Genomic DNA, 17,408 nt, shown 5'->3' on the forward strand with positions numbered 1-17,408 from the left:
ATTTAGCCTTCACTAATTTAGTCAAACACATAATCCAGGTAGCTGCAAGGCCATGATTAAAACCCACATATCCTCCCTCAGTCAGTCCAATATCACTGTTTTCCTTATCACCCTTCATCCAAATAGAAAACAGAATTATGAAGAGCAGTGGGGGATATCATTAATGAGGCTACCATTATGACACCAGCAAATCATTCACTCCTGCCGAAGCTCAACAACTTTTATCCTTGTTCATTACTCTGCACAATGCATTTTAAAATCCCCTGGCAGAAACAAACGTATCGACAGCTCTCCTCTTCCTCTGTAATCTTCTGATGAGAATTATTTTATTTTCATAAACAAATGTAGAGGTTAAAACATGTTAATTTGAGGCAGATAAAGAGGGTGATTTGAATGCAGTAGTGTAATCATAGTTCACTGCATCTTCGACCTCTGGAGCTCAAATGATCCTCCTATCTCAGCCTCCCAAGTAGCTGGGATTACAGGTGCATGGCACCCAGCTAATTTTTTCATTTTTTGTAAAGACAAGATCTCACTATGTTGCCCAGGCTGGTCTCAAACTCCTGAGCTCAAGTGATCCCCACCCCCCAGCCTTGTTCTCCCAAAGTGCTGGGAATAGAGGCATGAGCCACCATGGCCCATGAGGGTGATATTTTAACAGAGACAATGTAAGACAGGAAATTAGCTAGGCAAGGAAAGAAAGACTATATGCAAAGACCTGAGAAACCTTAAGCATTTATGGAATTCAAGCAGAGTACAGGGGCAGAATGGTACTGGGGAGGCTGGCTATATGCAGATCCTGGTAGGTCAAATTAAGATGTTGTTCTTCATGCAAAAGAACAAGAGATCCAATGAAGAATGTTAAACAGATAAATAAAAAATGATCAAATAAACAACTTTTGAAAGTTACAGTGTGAAAATAAACATATAAAGAATATGAATCCAACAAAAAAAATGGGGATAATAATTAGTTTCCCAAAAGCCCAAATAACCCATAAACATATGGGGGAAAATGTTCAACCTCATTGGTCACCAAGAAAATGTAAATTAAAACCACACTGAGATGCCATTTCATAGATCGTTGCTTATGGGAGAATAAACTGATTTAACTTCTTCCAAAGAGAGTTTAGCATCAAAAATTGCATTACTAGGTATAATATTCTAGGAAAATGCTTATCCAGGCCAGGCACAGTGGCTCATGCCTGTAATCCCAACATTTTGGGAGACAGGTGGATTACCTGAGGTCAGGAGTTTCAGACCAGCCTGACCAACATGGTGAAACCCCGTCTCTACTAAAACTGCAAAAATTAGCTGGGCGCAGTGGCATGCGCCCGTAATTCCAGCTACTTGGGAAGCTGAGTGGAATCACTTGAACCCGGGAAGCGGAGGTTGCAATGAGCTAAGATCACGCCACTGCACTCCAGCCTGGGCAACAGAGAGAGACTCGGTGTCAAAAAACAAAAAAAGAAAATGCTTATCTGAGGATATGACATTCACATGAATGTTTAAGGTCAAAGTTTTCATAGTAACAAAAAACTAGGCATAATCCTAATGTACATTAATAGATCAATAAATAATAATAGTTTACAATAGGAAAAATGAATAAAATACAGCTACACACACCACCATTAATGAACCTTACCAACAATGTTAAAAGAAACAAAAGAATATACATAGCATGACCACATTTACTGGAGTATATGAAGCAAGACTCCATCTCAAATAAAATAAAATAAAAGTAAAATAAAATCAGGCTGGTGCTTCCTCATTTTCCCCAGGTCTCTTCACAGTGTTAAAGAAAACAGTCTCTCCTGGGTGCTCAGAAGCAGCAGAAAGAGAGCTCCAAAGGTTGCTTTAAAAATGTCTCCTCACAAAAATTACAGATTTGTAGTCATGAGCTATATATAATAATCTCCATTCACTAATAATCCTTAAAACTTTGAATAAAAAATTTAGGTCCTTTCTGAAAATAATGTGATTTTTTATTTAAATTTTTTTTTTAAGATGGAGTCTTGTTCTTGTCACCCAGGCTGGAGTATAATGACGCAAACTTGGCTCGCTGCAATCTCCGCCTCCCAGGTTCAAGCCTCAGCCTCCTGAGTAGCTGGGATTACAGGCATGCACCACCATGCCCAGCTAATTTTTTGGATTTTTAGTAGAGATGGGGTTTCACCATGTTGGCCAGGCTGGTCTCGAACTCCTCACCTCAGGTCATCCACCCACCTCGGCCTCCCAAAGTGCTGGGATTACAGGCGTGAGCCACCATGCCTGGCCTGTATTTAAATTTTAAATATTATAAGTTTTATAAAATTATACTTAAAATGTACTCTACTATGCATAAAACTGGTAATCCTCCACATAAAACTGTATTTAATAACATATGTGACTATTTAACATGGTTTAAAAAACAGTATTGAGATCAACAAGGCAGCCATTTATACTGCCCTTTATGTACTACTTCCTCTATCATGTGGCAGTCAAAAGGCTAAGTGAAATGCTTGCAGCAAAGAAAACAGTTTTGAAAGGTCATGCTATGCAGACAGCCAGAATTTCTTTCACAATATCCTTACTGTCTATGGCAGACTGCATGACAATCTGACCACAGTTATTTTCTGTGTAAAAGTAAAAAGCACACCACATTATCAAAGGACCAGAAACAGTAAGCACTCAACAATATCATCTTTATGAACATTTTTTCTAACTGTGTAAACATCCATACATATTAATGAAAAAGAACCCCGAGGCAAAGACAATGAATTGGAGAAAGAGGAACTTGGAAAAACTGGAAGGCAAGTTTAAACTATACCACTCTGTTTACTCATAGTGTTCACATAACATAAGAAGCTCCTATAGCTGGGCGTGGTGGCAGGTGCCTGTAATCCCAGCTACTCAGGAGGCTGAGGCAGGAGAATTGCTTGAACCTAGGAGGCAGATGCTGCAGTGAGCTGAGATCGCACCACCGCACTCCAGCCTGGGTGACAGAGCAAGACTCCGCTCAAAAAAAAAAAAGAAGCTCCTAAAGGAAAACTTTTCAAATTAAGACACATCATTTACCAAGAAAAAAGCCTAATTTTAACAACATTGAAGACATTAAGATCATCTTTCAAAATTTCCATTATCTTAATGACAATTGCAAACAAGGTGCAAAGCTTCAAAAACCTCTCTGTGGCAGCTGTAATCCCATCACATTTTTTCCCTTTAATAGCTTTTACTGGTTTATCATTCATCTGAATAGGGAATATATTTTTCCAACAGTTAAGGTAGTACACAATCAGTAAACACAAAAGTGAAAATTTCTCCAGCTCCTTGTAAAATTTCCAAACAGGAGGTTAACAAATGTATTCTTTTTTTTTTTTTAAAGAAACAAAAAAAGAAAAAAAAATCTAGTTTGTTTAATCATTGTCCTATCCTAAAAGATCAAATTCATGACTACACACAGCCAAGTAACATAGACACAGTCCCTGAAGCTTATGGCAAAGTATACTTAAGATTTTTTAAGTCCCCAGAATTTTAATTCCTGTGAAAATCTCTCACTAAAATTTAACTAGAAGACAATTTTTTTTTTTTTTTTTTTGAGACACGATCTTGCTCTGTCACCCAGGCTGGAGTATAGTGGTATGACCTCGGCTCAGTACAACTTCCGCCTCCCAGGTTCAAACGATTCTCCTGCCTCAGCCTCCCAAGTAGCTGGCTCTACAGGCATGCACCACCACACCTGGCTAATTTTTGTATTTTTGGTGGAGATGGAGTTTTACCATGTTAGCCAGGCTGGTCTCTAACTCCTGACCTCAGGTGGTCCGCCCGCCTTGGCCTCCCAAAGTACTGGGATTGCAGGCATGAGCCACCACGCCTGGCTGAAGACAACTTTCTTTACCAGTTCTGACCTTGTAGCAGAGCATAACGACTTGTGCTACTTTTAAAACTACCAGAAAACAGTGTATGATAAACATTCTTTTAAGGAAATAAACTTAAAACATTCCATTATTCAAAAACCACAACTATACTACTGGCTGGGCACAGTGGCTCACGCCTGTAATCCCAGCACTTTGGAAGACCGAGGCGGGCAGATCACCTGAGGTCAGGAGTTCGAGACCAGCCTGGCCAACATGGCAAAACCCTGTCTCTACTAAAAAATACAAAAATTAGCCAGGCCTGGTGGCATGCGCCTGTAATCCCAGCTACTTGGGAAGCTGAGGCAGGAGAATTGCTTAAACCTGAGAGACTGAGGTTGCAGTGAGCCAAGATCATGCCACTGCACTCAAGCCTGGGTAACAGAGCAAGACTTTGTCTCAAAAAAAAAAAAAAAAAAAAAAAAAAGGCCAGGGGCAGTGGCTCACCCCTGTAATCCCAGCACTTTGGGAGGCCAAGGTGGGCGGATCACCTGAGGTCAGGAGTTTGAGACCAGCCTGGCCAACATGGTGAAACCCCGTATCTACTTAAAATACAAAAAATTAGCTGGGCGTAGTGGTACGCACCTGTAATCCCAGCTACTAGGGAGGCTGAGGCAGGAGAATAGCTTGAACCCGGGAGGCGGAGGTTGCAGTGAGCCCAGATCGTGCCATTGCACTCCAGACTGGGGGAAAAGAGTGAGACTTCGTCTCAAAAAACAAAAACAGAAACAAAAAAACACCACGGAGTTTTTTTTTAAAAACCAAACCCAGGCAAAGCTGTGGAGAAACTGGAAATCTTGTGTATTGCTGGTGGAAATATAAAATGGTATAGCCAGTATGGAAGACAGCAGAATTGTTCCTCAAAAAACTAAAGCATATGGCGGGGCGTGATGGCTCACGCCTGTAATCCCAGCATGATATTGTTGAGTGCCTACTGTTTCTGGTCCGTTGGAGGCCAAGGCAGGCAGATAGCTTGAGCCAGGTGTTCAGGACTAGCCTGGGCAACGTGGCGAAACACTGTCTCTAATAAAAATACAAAAAATTAGCCAGGTGTGGTGGTGGGCACCTGTAGTCCCAGCTACTCAGGAGGCTGAGGTGGGAGGATCACTTGAGCACAGGAGGTGGAGGTTGCAGTGAGCCATGACTACACCACTATACTCTAGCCTGGTTGACAGAGTGAGACCCTATCTCAAAAAAAAAAAAAGAAAAATTAAAGCATATGATCCACTATGATCTAATAATCCCACTTCTGGTGATGTATGCAAAAGAAATGAAAGCAGGGATTTACTCAGATTTGTACACCAGTGCTCACAGCAGCACTGGTCACAATAGCCAAAAGGTAGAAACAGCACCAGTGTCACCATCAACAGATACGTAGACAAAAAAAACGTGGAAATGTGGTGTGTACATACAATGGAATATTATTCAGCCTTCTTTTTTTTTTTTTTTTTTGGGGGGGAGACAGAGTCTCTCTCTGTTGCCAGGCTGGAGTTTAGTGGTGTGATCTCGGCACAAGCTCCACCTCCTGGACTCAGGGGTGATTATCCTGACTCAGCCTCCCGAGTAGGTGGGACTGCAGGTATGGGCCACCACACCCAGCTAATTTTCATATTTTTAGTAGAGACGGGGTTTCACCATGTTGGCCAGGCTGGTCTCGAACTCCTGACCTTGTGATCCGCCTGTCTTGGCCTCCCAAAGTGCTAGGATTACAGGCATGAGCCACCGGGCCCAGCCTATTCAGCCTTTAAAAGGAATGAAATTCTACTACATGCTACAACATGAATGAACCTTAAAAATATAATGCCAAGTGTAATAAGTCAGAAACAAAAAGACAAATATTGTATGATTCCAATTATACAAGGCACCTGAAGCAGAGTAGTCAAATTCATAGAGACAGAAAATAGAACAGTGGTTTCTCAGGGACTAAAGAAGAGGGGGCAATGAGAAGTTATTATTTAATAGGTAGGGAGTTTCGGTTAGGGATGATGAAAAAGTTCTGGAGACGGACAGTGATGATGTACTTTTGTGGATGTACTTTTGTGAATATACTTAACGCCACTGAATTATACACTTAAAAGTGGTTAAATTTTCCCCAGGTGCAGTGGCTCACACCTATAATCCTAGCATTTTGTGAGGCCAAGGTGGGCAGATCACTTCAGCTCAGGAGTTCGAGGCCAGCCTGAGAAACAGGGCAAAACCCTGTCCTCATTTAAAAAAAAGCAAAATGATAAATTTTATATTGTGTGTATTTCACCCATTTTTTTTTTTTTTAAACCCTGAGGCCGGGCACAGTGGCTCATGCCTGTAAGCCCAGCATTTTGGGAGGCCGAAGCAGGTGGATCATGAGGTCAGGAGATTGAGACCATCCTGGCTAACACAGTGAAACCCCATCTCTACTAAAAACACACACACACACACACAAAATTAACTGGGCGTGGTGGTGGGCGCCTGTAGTCCCAGCTACTCGGGAGGCTGAGGCAGGAGAATGGCGCGAGCCCAGGAGGCAGAGCTTGCAGTGAGCCAAGATTGTGCCACTGCACTCCAGCCTGGGTGACAGAGCGAGACTCTGTCTCAAAAAAAAAAAAAAAGAAAAAACCCTGAGTCCCAGCTACTCAGAAGGCTAAGGCAGGAGAATCACTTGAACCTGGGAGGTGGAGGTTGCAGCAAGCCGAGATCACACCACTGCACTCCAGCCTGGGCAACAGAGTGAGACTCCACCTCAAAAACAAAACAAAATAAAAAACCTGAAGCCAAATAAACTTGTCCATTATGAACTTACAGGCCCTCTGTGCCTCCAACTCACCTTTTTCTACGCTTCCTACCTCCCTGTAGTGTTCAAAAATCTGTTTTATTGTACACCCTCTTCTCTCATCTTCACTTTCAGATACTTCAAACATCTGACCTCATGGTTGGTTTTTTTTGAGACGTCTTGTTCTGTCACCCAGGCTAGAGTGCAGTGGTGCAATCTCGGCTCACTGCAACCTTCACCTCTCAGGCTCAAGCAATCCTCTAGCCTCAGTCTCTCGAGTAGCTGGGACTACAGGCATGCACCACCACGCCCGACTAATTTTTACATTTTTTGTAGAGATGGGGTTTTACCATGTTGCCCAGACTGGTCTCTAACTCAAGCGATCTGCCCGTCTCAGCCTCCCCAACTGTTGGGATTACAGGCGTGAGCCACTGCACCTGGCAGCCTCACAATTCTTCAGCCTGAAGTTACACCTCTCAGCCACAGCTTGACCTTTCACTTCCCACCACAACCTCACTCCTGGATCTGCAGCTCCACCATCACACAGAAGAAAAGGCCTGACTCTGGTCTACAACTTGACTCAAGCCTCTACCACATTCACAATGATGATGTCACCTCCTACTATCTCCACCCTCACTTACTTCAATGCAGCCACTCTGGCCCTCTTGCAGCTCATAGAACACATCAAGCACATCCAGCTTCAAACACTTTGTATTTAAGTTCCTTCAGTCTAAAATGCCTTCCCCACCCTATCCAAAATACCCAGAGGGCCTGCTCCCTCACTTCATTTAGAGCTGCCAACTCAAATGTCACCTAATCAGAGAGGTCTTCCCTAACTTTACCTTAGTAAACATACCCCTCCTTCATCAATGTCTACTTTTCCCTAATATATTTCCATGCCTTAATGACAATGGCAAACAAGGTATAAATCTTCAAAATAACACTTATCACCACCCAACATATTATATAGTAGGCTCTCCATATCTGTGTGTTCTGTATCTGTGGGTTCCACATCTGTGAATTCAACCAACTATGAATCGAAAATATTGGATGCGGGGCCAGGCGTGGTGGTGCGTGCCTGTAATTCCAGCTACTCTGAAGGCTGAGGCAGGAGAATCGCTTGAACCAGGGAAGTGGAAGTTGCAGTGAGCTGAGATCGCGCCATTGCACTCCAGCCTGGGCAACAAAGTGACACTCCATTTCAAAAAATTAAAGAAAAAAAAGAAATATTGGATCGGGTAATGGTTCTGTTGTGCCTGTACTAAACATATACAGACTTTTTTCTATTGTCATTATTCCCTAAATAATACAATAACACCTATTCACAAGGCATTTACATTGTATTAGGTATTATAATTTTTTTTCATTTTCCAGGTTACCATTGAGATAATTTTTGTTTTTTGAGACACAGTCTCGCTCTGTTGCCCAGGCTGAAGTGCAGTGGTAGGATCTAGGCTCACTGCAGCCTCGACCTCCTGGGCTCAAGCACAAGCAATCCTCCCACTTCAGCCTCCCAAGTAGGTGGAACTGCAGGCATTCGCCACCATGCCTGGCTAATTACAGGTGTGAGCCACTGTACTCAGCTTGCATATAGTTTAAATATTAAAAAGAGTAATTAAGTTTTTACTCAGAAGAGGTAAGAAGTTTGATTGAGATCAAAGACACAGGTAAAGGGTTTAGCTCTTACAAGAGTAGCAATCTTTCTGCTTAGAAACTAGAGGACTGGAAGAGAGGATATATCATGGAATTTTTAGGCAAAGAGGAAGAAGCTGTAGGATTTCTTTTCTCCTTCTCTTTCTCTCCCCCTCCCCTCCAACAGGGTCATACTCTGTTGCCCAGACTGGAATGCAGTGGTCCAATTATAGCTCACTGCAACTTTGAATTCCTGGGCTCATGAAATCTTCCTGCCTCAGCTTCCTGAGTAGCCAATATTACAGGTGTGTGTCACCACACCCAGCTAAGTGTAGGATTTCTTATCTTACTTTTTTTAATAATGTAGGGATTGAGGTTATCTATTCGGCATATAGTTAATTAGTGGTGAGGTTGGGATCCTGGGAGAAGAAAGCATTTAGGAAAAACATTGTAGGGCAGTTACCAAATTCACCAAATATTTACTGAGCACCTGCATTGTGCCAGGCACTCTCATAGACAAGATCAGTGTTCTCGTGGAGCTAATCACTGGAGTGAACAAGAACAATACCAAATTGTAACGTGATATGAAAAGAATTAAAATATGGCAGTTGATAGTGACTGGTTATCTTCTTCTGAGGAGGTGACATTAAGATCTGAAAGACAAGAATTTAGCCAAGCTAAAAGAAAATCAAGCTATGTAAGTTTAAACCTCGCTGGGCATGGTGGCTCACGCCTCTAATCCTAGCACTTTGGGAGGCCGAGGCGGGCGGATCCCGCGAGGTCAGGAGTTTGAGATCAGCCCCGCCAACATGGTGAAACCCCGTCTCTACTAAAAATACAAAAATCGGCCGAGCATGATGGCACATGCCTATAATCCCAGCTACTCAGGAAACTGAGGCAGGAGAATCACTTGAATCTGGGAGGTGGAGGTTGCAATGAGCCGAGATCACACCACTGCACTCCAGCCTGGGCGCTGCAGCAAGACTCTGGCTCAAAAAAAGTTTAAACCTCAAGGTGGAAATGAGCTGATTGTGTTTGAGGAGTGGAAAGAATTCCAGTGTTTCTACAATAAGGTGGATGAGGACCATAGTGTCATGAGATGAGATTAAAGAAGTTGACCAGGCACTGTAGCTCCTATCTGTAATCCCAGCACTTTGGGAGGCCAAGGCAGGAGGATCGCTTGAGGCTAGGAGTTTGAAAACAGTCTGAGCAACATAGTGAGGCACCATCTCTTAAAAGAAATTTCAGATTGAAGAAGTAGGCAGAGCCAGGCCACGTAGTGTTCTGTGGCTGTGGTAAGGAGTTTAGACTCAAAGTCTTGTGAGTTTTTTTTGTTTGCTTTTTGTTTTGTTTTGGTTTTTTTTGAGACAGAGTTTCGCTCTTGTTGCCCAGGCTGGAATGCAATGCCGCGATCTCAGCTTACTGCAAACTTCACCCTCCAGGTTCAAGTGATTCTTCTGCCTCAGCCTCTCAAGTATCTGGGATTACAGGTGCCTGCCACCATGCCCAGCTAATTTTTTGTATTATTAGTAGAGATCAAGTTTCATCATGTTGGCCAGCTGGTCTCCAACTCCAGACCTCAGGTGATCCACCTGCCTTGGCCTCCCAAAGTGCTGGGATTACAGGCGTGAGCCACAGCACCCGGCATCTTCTGAGTTTTTAAGCATAAAAGTGGTATGATATGATATATGCCTTAGAGTCCTCTGTTTTATTGAAGATGAATTATAGGTGCAGAGTGGAAGCACAAAAGTCAATTAAGAGGCTGTTGCAACTAACCAGACCAGAGACGATGGTGGAGAAATTTAATATGATTGCTGAGCAATAGTAAAGGCCTAGTTTGAGATAAGCTAGCATGACATGGCAGGCAGTATGAATTTAGCTAGCATAACCTTTTAGGTGAACATGAGAAATTTGACACTGGTAATTGAAATAACTGTCTATGAGATGCAGGATTGATAAAGGGGATGCATCAAGGCACTGGAGGCCATTATATACTGAATACATATTTACCGAGCATCTACTAATATACCAAGAACTCTGCTAGCTGCTAGGGTTACAACAGTGAACAAAAACAGAGGTCCATTTCTCATGGAGTTGATATTCTAATGAGGACAGAGAAGATAAACAATAAATATATAGTCATCTGTGGTATCTGGGGGGAATTGTTTCCAGAACCCTTGCAGACACCAAAATCCAGAAATGCTCAAGTTCCTGATATAAAATTGTATGGTCTTTGCATACAACCTATGCATACCTTCTTGTATACTTTAAATCACTCCTTGCTAGGTGAGCATGGTGGCTCACACCTGTAATCCCATCAGGAGGCTGAGGCAGGAGGATCACTTGAGCCCAGAAGTGATCGCATCACTGGACTCCAGCCTGAGTGACAGACTGAGACCCCATTTTCTTAAAAAAAAATTATCTCAGCCAGGCGCGGTGGCTCATGCCTGTAATCCCAGCAATTTGGGAGGCCAAGGCAGGCAGATCACCCGAGGTCAGGAGTTCGAGACCAGCCTGGCCAACATGGTAAAACCCCATCTCTACTAAAAATACAAAAATTAGTGGAGCATAGTGGTGGGTGCCTGTAATCCCAGCTACTTGGGAGACTGAGGCAGGAGAATCACTTGAAACCGGGAGGCGGAGGTTGCAGTGAGCCGAGATCACGCCACAGCACTCCAGCCTGGGTGACAGAGCATGAGACTCTGTCTTTAAAAAAAAAAAAAAAAAAAAAAAAGGCCCAGCATGGTGACCCATGCCTGTAATCCCACCCAGCACTTTGGGAGACTGAGGTGGGCAGATCACCTGAGGTCAGCAGTTCGAGACCAGCCTGGTCAACATGGTGAAACCCTGTCTCTATTAAAAATACAAAAATTAGCTGGGCGAGGTGGCACACGCCTGTAGTCCCAGCTACTCGAGAGGCTGAGGCAGGGGAATCGCTTGAAAATGGGAGGCAGAGGTTGCAGTGAGCCAAGATGGCGCCACTGCACTCCAGCCTGTGACAGAGCAAGACTCCGTTTCAAAAAAACAAAAATAAAAATAATTGGGCATTAATTGATCCATAGGAGATTTGAACCAGGATATATGGTTACCCTAACTATAACTCCAGTGCTTAAGGAAGTGATGGCTGCAGCTATATTACATATGGGTTTAATAAATGAAATAGCTGAAATATTTAGATTTTATCACCTCCTCTTTACTCTTCACTCCATTGCAAGCTGATTTTCAGCCATAAACAGCCTCCTAAAATGGCCCCTCCTGGGATCATCAATGAATTCCTAACTGTCAAATCCAAAACAGTTTCTTCAGTTTTCAACTAAACTGTCTAAAGAGCTTTCAACACTACTGATCCTCCTCTCTGCTTCTGTTCTTAACTCTGTAGGAAACATAATCCTCAATAACAGACTATCTTCAAACAAGACCTAGCATCCACCCCACTCCCACTCCCTACCTCATAGGTTAACTAAAAGATTCATAATCTGCTGGGAGCAGTGGCTCATGCCTGTAATCCCAGCACTTTGGAAGGCCGAGACGGGCAGATCACTTGAGGTCAGGAGTTCAAGACCAGCCTGGCCAACATGGTGAAACCCCGTCTCTATTAAAAATACAAAAAAATTAGCTGGGCACTGTGGCATGTGCCTGTAATCCCAGCTACTCAGGAGGCTGAGGCAGGAGAATTGCTCGAACCCAGGAGGCGGAGGTTGCAGTGAGCCAAGATTGCACCACTGCACTCCAGCCTGGGCAACACAGCAAGACTCCACCTCAAAAAAAAAAAAAAAGATTTATACTCTAACCAATATACAAGTAATTAAAAATACAAAATTGGACACTTACCTAAGAATGATCGCCCCCATTTCAGTCTTTTAGGAAAACAGATGGCATTACTTATTTTTTAAAAGTGACGTTTTCATGGAAGACTTTTTCCAGTTAAAACATACACTACAAAAAAGGTTGAAGACAAAAGTATTAATCTAAACGAGCTAAATTAAGTCAGGTAAATTTTATTACTTATACATGTAATCACTTGTTAATGCTACACATTTTAAAATATGTAGGTTGAAGATCTAATCAGACTGAAGATCTTTGCTCTCAGATTTTGGCCATTTTCTTATTGGATTGGCTTTTTCTAATTAATTAGTAGGCTTTATATATTCAGGACCAGGACAGACAACATAATTTGCAGAGTACAGTGCAAAATAAAAAACGTGAGGCCTTTTCACCAAGATGGCACCAAAGAGAAAAAGGAAGCCCCTGCCTCTCCCAAAGCCAAAACAAAGGCTTTAAAAGCCAAAAACACACTGCTGAAAGATATCTGCATGCTACCCACCTTCAGGCTGCCCCAAGACACTGCAGCCAAAATATCCCAGGAAGAGCACTCCCAAGAAAAACAGGCTTAATCCTGACCAATGAGAAGACGGAAGACCACACCACACTTACATTAGTTGTGTATGTCAAAGCCAACAAGCGCCAGATCAAACAAGCTGTGAAGAAGCTCTAGGACACTGACATGGCCAAGGTCAACACCCGGATCGAGTCTGACAGAGAGAAGGCATATGTTCAACAGATTCCTGACTATGATGCTTTGAATGTTGCCAACAAAACTGGAATAACCTAAACTGAGTTCAGCTGGCAAATTCCAAATATAAATTTTTCACCATAAAAACATTTTAAAATAAGTAAATAAAAATGTTGGGCTACTTTATCAAAAATTAGGAATTTCAAGACGGTGACAGCTTACCAATAAACTAAGCACAGGGACCATCTAAATGAGGGGTCCTGCGTGACTGCACAGATTGCACACCCATGAAGCCAGCCCTGGTCAGGACACTAATTCCCTATTACATATACTACAATTATTTTTCCCAAAACATGTGGCATGTTTTCACTTTCTTTAAGGTGTCTTTTGATGAATTTTTTAAATGAGAGGAACATTATAAAACAAATTTCAGAACAATTTCAAAGTACATAAAGCTGATTGTTTTTCCAAAAGTAAGAAAATTGGTGAACTCAAAAATAACAAACTTGTTTATTCAGGATGTTGATAGTGGGGGAAGCTATGCATGTGTGGGTACGGTTATGACTGTGTAGGGTAATGGATATATGTGAAAACTCTCTGTACCCCTGCTCAATTTTGCTGTGAACCTAAAACTACTCCTAAAAATAAAATTCAGGGCCAGGAATGGAGACATGTGCCTGTGATCCAGTTACTCAGAGGCCAAGGTGGAAAGATCACTTGAATCCAGAAGGCTCAGGCTACAGTGAACCAAGATCGCACCAATGCACTCCAGCCTGGGCAACAGAAATAGACCTGTCTCAAAAAAAAAGAAAAAGAAAAAAAATCCTATATACTCTATGGAAAGATTTTCTGTGTAAATCTCTATTCTTAAGTGAAAAACACACTGTGCAAGGGGGAAGGTGGGAATACCAATTTGCAAAATAACAGTTATAATATGCTACCTTTGAGATTGGTGGATTTTAGGGTAAAGATAGAAAGAAACAAGAATCTGCAGTTATTTATTTATTTATTTATCTTTTTTTTCTTTTTGTTTTTGAGACAGTCTTACTCTGTTGCCCAAGCTGGAGTGTGGTGGCACAATAGTGGCTCACTGCACCCTAGAACTCCCCGGCCTCAGGTGATCCTCCACCTCAGCCTCCCAGGTAGCTGGGACTACAGACGTGCACCACCACGCCCGGCTAATTTTTGTATTTTTTGTAGAGACAGGTTTCATCACGTTGCCCAGGCTGGTCTTGAACTCCTGGGATCAAGTGATCCGCCTGCCTTGGCCTCCCAAAGTTCTGAGATTACATGCCCAAGCCACTGTACCTGGCCAGAATCTGTGCAACGGCATGATCTCGGCTCCTGCAACCTCCGCCTCCCGGGTTCAAGCAATTCTTCTGTCTCAGCCTCCCAAGTAGCTGGGATTACAGGCATGCGCCACCAGGCCCAGCTAATTTTTGTATTTTTAGTAGAGATGGGGTTTCACCATGTTGGTCAGGCTGGTCTCGAACTCCTGACCTCGTGATCCACCCACGTCGGCCTCCCAAAGTACTGAGATTACAGGCATGAGCCACTGTGCCTGGCCCAAAATCTGTATTTTTATTGTCTTTATTTATATAAAGAAATTCTAGAAAGTTACATGAGAAACTGAACAATAGTTTCCTGGGTGGGGTGCAGTGTTGGAGGAATGGTGTGAATAGAAACAAGGTAGCTGAGGGATATAGGTGGGAAAGACTTTCCACTTGTTTTTGTATTTAAAAGTATTTCTAACTCCAGGATAATCCATTACTACAATACATAGATTAGTAAATGAATGAACCAAAATAGGGCCTAAATACTATCAACACAAACACACAATAACAGGACCTATTCTTTTACCATCTCTGGAACTAAGACCTTAGCACTGCCCACCTCACTGAAGTCATCAACCCAAGATCTCTAACACTAGTCCTCTTGGAAAAGGATATTTTCTCCATAATTCCATGTTGCTTCTCTCAGGGTCCGGGTCAACTTTTTCTCCCCTAGCTATACAAAGCCTCATGTCTCCTCTGAACAAAAGCCTCACCAAGCCAGGCACAGAGATGTAAGCCTGTAATCCAGTTACTTGGGAGGCCAGAGGATCACTTGAGCCCATAAGTTCAAGACCAGCCTGGGCAACATGGCGAAACCCAATCTCTACTAAAAATACAAAAATTAGCCGGGCATGGTGGCATATGCCTATAATCCCAGCTACTCGGGAGGCTGAAGCTATGCTGTTCCAACACCTTCCAAATCTGTCTCTCTGCCTCAAATCTTACTTTTTTTTTTTTTTTTTGAGACAGAGTCTCGCTCTGTCACCCAGGCTGGAGTGCAGTGGCGCGATCTTGACTCACTACGACCTCCACCTCCCGGGTTCAAGCAATTCTCTTGCCTCAGCCTCGCAGGAGGCTGGGATTATAGGTGCCTGCTACCACATCCGGCTAATTTTTTTTGTATATTTAGTAGAGATGGGGTATCACCATATTGGCCAGGCTGGTCTTGAACTCCTGACCTTGTGATCTGCCCACCTCAGCTTCCCAGAGTCAAATCTTACCTCTCTACAATTAATCCACACCAGATCAACCAGAATGTACCTTGTACAGCATAAATCCTATCACTGGAGTGATCTACTTAAAACCTTCCAAAGGCTTCCTGCTGTTAACCCTACCTGCGTTACAACTATGAACTACTAAGACCCTACATGATATTAAAAATGACCTACCCTATATGATCTGGTATCTGTCTACAACTAACCTCATCTTTTTTCTTTTCTTGTTTTTTTGTCTGTTTTTGAGACAGGGTCTTGCTCTGTCACCCAGCCTGTTGTGCAGCGGCATTATCACAGTTCACTGCAGCCTCAACCTCCTAGGCTCTAGGGATCCTTCCACCTCAGCCTCCCTAGTAGCTGAGACTATAGGCATGTGCCACCACGCCTGCCTAATTTTTGTTATTTTTTGCAGAGATAGGGTTTTGCCATGTTGCCCAGGCTGGTCTCAAACTCCTGTGCTCAAGCGATCCACCCACTTCGGCCTCTAAAAGTGCTGGGATTACAGGCATAAGCCACCATGCCAGGCTCTGACCTCATCTGCTTTCCTCTTCATTCAACTACTCTCTAGCCTTACTGGTATATTTTCTCTTCCTCACACTTTGTTCCTATTTAGGTCTCTTGTACATGCTGTTCTTTCAGCTTGCAATGTGCTGCCTCCAGGTCTTCTGCCACTTCATAACATTTATGTTTTAACTCAAAGTTACCTCTTCTAAGAGGCATTCTACACAGTCTCACAGTTAAGATAGCAACCTAGGTCATTATCTACCACATTACTTTATCATCTTTATAATATTTATTAATACTCACAATTCTCATTTATTAATATAAATGTTTCTTCTACTGGAGAATAGAAAAGTCTTGAGAATAACTTTTAACCCATGACACTTTTTTTTTTTTTAACAGAGTCTTTGTCACCCAAAGATTGCAGTGGTGCAATCATGGCTCACTGCAGCCTTGACCTCCTGGGCTCTAGGGATCCTCCCACTTCAGCCTCTTGAGTAGCTGGGACTACAGGCGTGTGCCACCACACCCAGCTTTTTTTTTTTTTGTAGGGATGGAGTCTACTATGTGGTCCAGGCTGGTCTCAAACTCCAGGGCTCAAGCAATCCTCCCACCTCAGGCTCTGAAAGTGCTGGCATTACAGGCTTGAGCCACTGCACCCAGCTACAACTCTATTATTATTAATATTTTTGAGATGGAGTCTCACTCTGTCACCCACGCTGGAGTGCAGTGGTGCGATCTTGGCTCACTGCAACCTCTATCTTCCAGGTTCAAGTAATTCTACTGCCTCAGTCTCCTGAGTACCTGGGATTACAGGTGTGCGCCACCACGCCCAGCTAATTTTCATAGTTTTAGTAGAGATGGGGTTTCGCCCTGTTGGCCAGGCTGGTCTCGGACCTCCTGACCTCAGGTAATCTGCCCACCTAGGCATCCCAAAGTGCTGGGATTATAGGCGTGAGCCACCGTGCCCGGCCTATTTTTTAACTTCTCTATTAATTCTGAATTATTTCAAAATCACATACATATAAATTTCACACTAAAAAAGAATAGATTCAGGAAACATTTTTAAAAATCCCCCAAGTCCTCTTTCTTCTTACTCAATTGATTATGTAGGACGTAGCCTACTTATTACAGTAAGTTCAATAAAAGTTTACCTATTCTCAAACAGGTAATTAGGGGTAAGACTTCTAACAAAATTCTCTAGGCACAGTAAAAATGAGATGAGAAGTCAAAAAAGCAAGTAGAACACATACCCGTTATAATGAAATGAGGTGATATAGCCAGAGTATTATTTTTTAAATAACAATAATCTACACAGGAATGAGCAGTTGTACCATAGCAATTTGTATCAAATATCAGAGCCTCCCCATTTTATGTTCACTGTGTGCTTCTGGATCACGCCACAGCCATTATCAATGCATTAAATGGATAAAATTACCGATATTCAAAGTTGTAAGAATGACAGAATAGGTATGCTTATAGTTGAAAACAGTCACAGGCCAGGTGCAGTGGCTCATGCCTGTAATCCTAAAGCTTTGAGACGCTAAGGAAGGAGGACTGCTTGAGCACAGGAGT

The 17,408-nt window shown here is 42.7% G+C and overlaps 1 protein-coding gene across 7 annotated transcripts in view; it reads right to left on the reverse strand.

Moving 5' to 3' along the window:
• The window catches only part of PIK3CB (phosphatidylinositol-4,5-bisphosphate 3-kinase catalytic subunit beta), a 184,283-nt gene that overhangs the window by 132,990 nt on the left and 33,885 nt on the right, over positions 1–17,408 (reverse strand). For 5 of the 7 annotated variants that reach the window (XR_002914434.2, XM_024245077.3, XM_002814095.5 and 2 more), the window contains exon 2: positions 12,103–12,207. The exons of the other annotated variants lie outside the window; for them this stretch is intronic. The gene's annotated coding sequence lies outside the window, so the exon portion shown is untranslated. The remainder of the gene's footprint in view (positions 1–12,102; positions 12,208–17,408) is intronic. 7 annotated transcript variants of the gene reach the window in all.

Source organism: Pongo abelii, chromosome 2 (assembly GCF_028885655.2).
Source record: "Pongo abelii isolate AG06213 chromosome 2, NHGRI_mPonAbe1-v2.0_pri, whole genome shotgun sequence".
NCBI lineage: Eukaryota > Metazoa > Chordata > Mammalia > Primates > Hominidae > Pongo > Pongo abelii.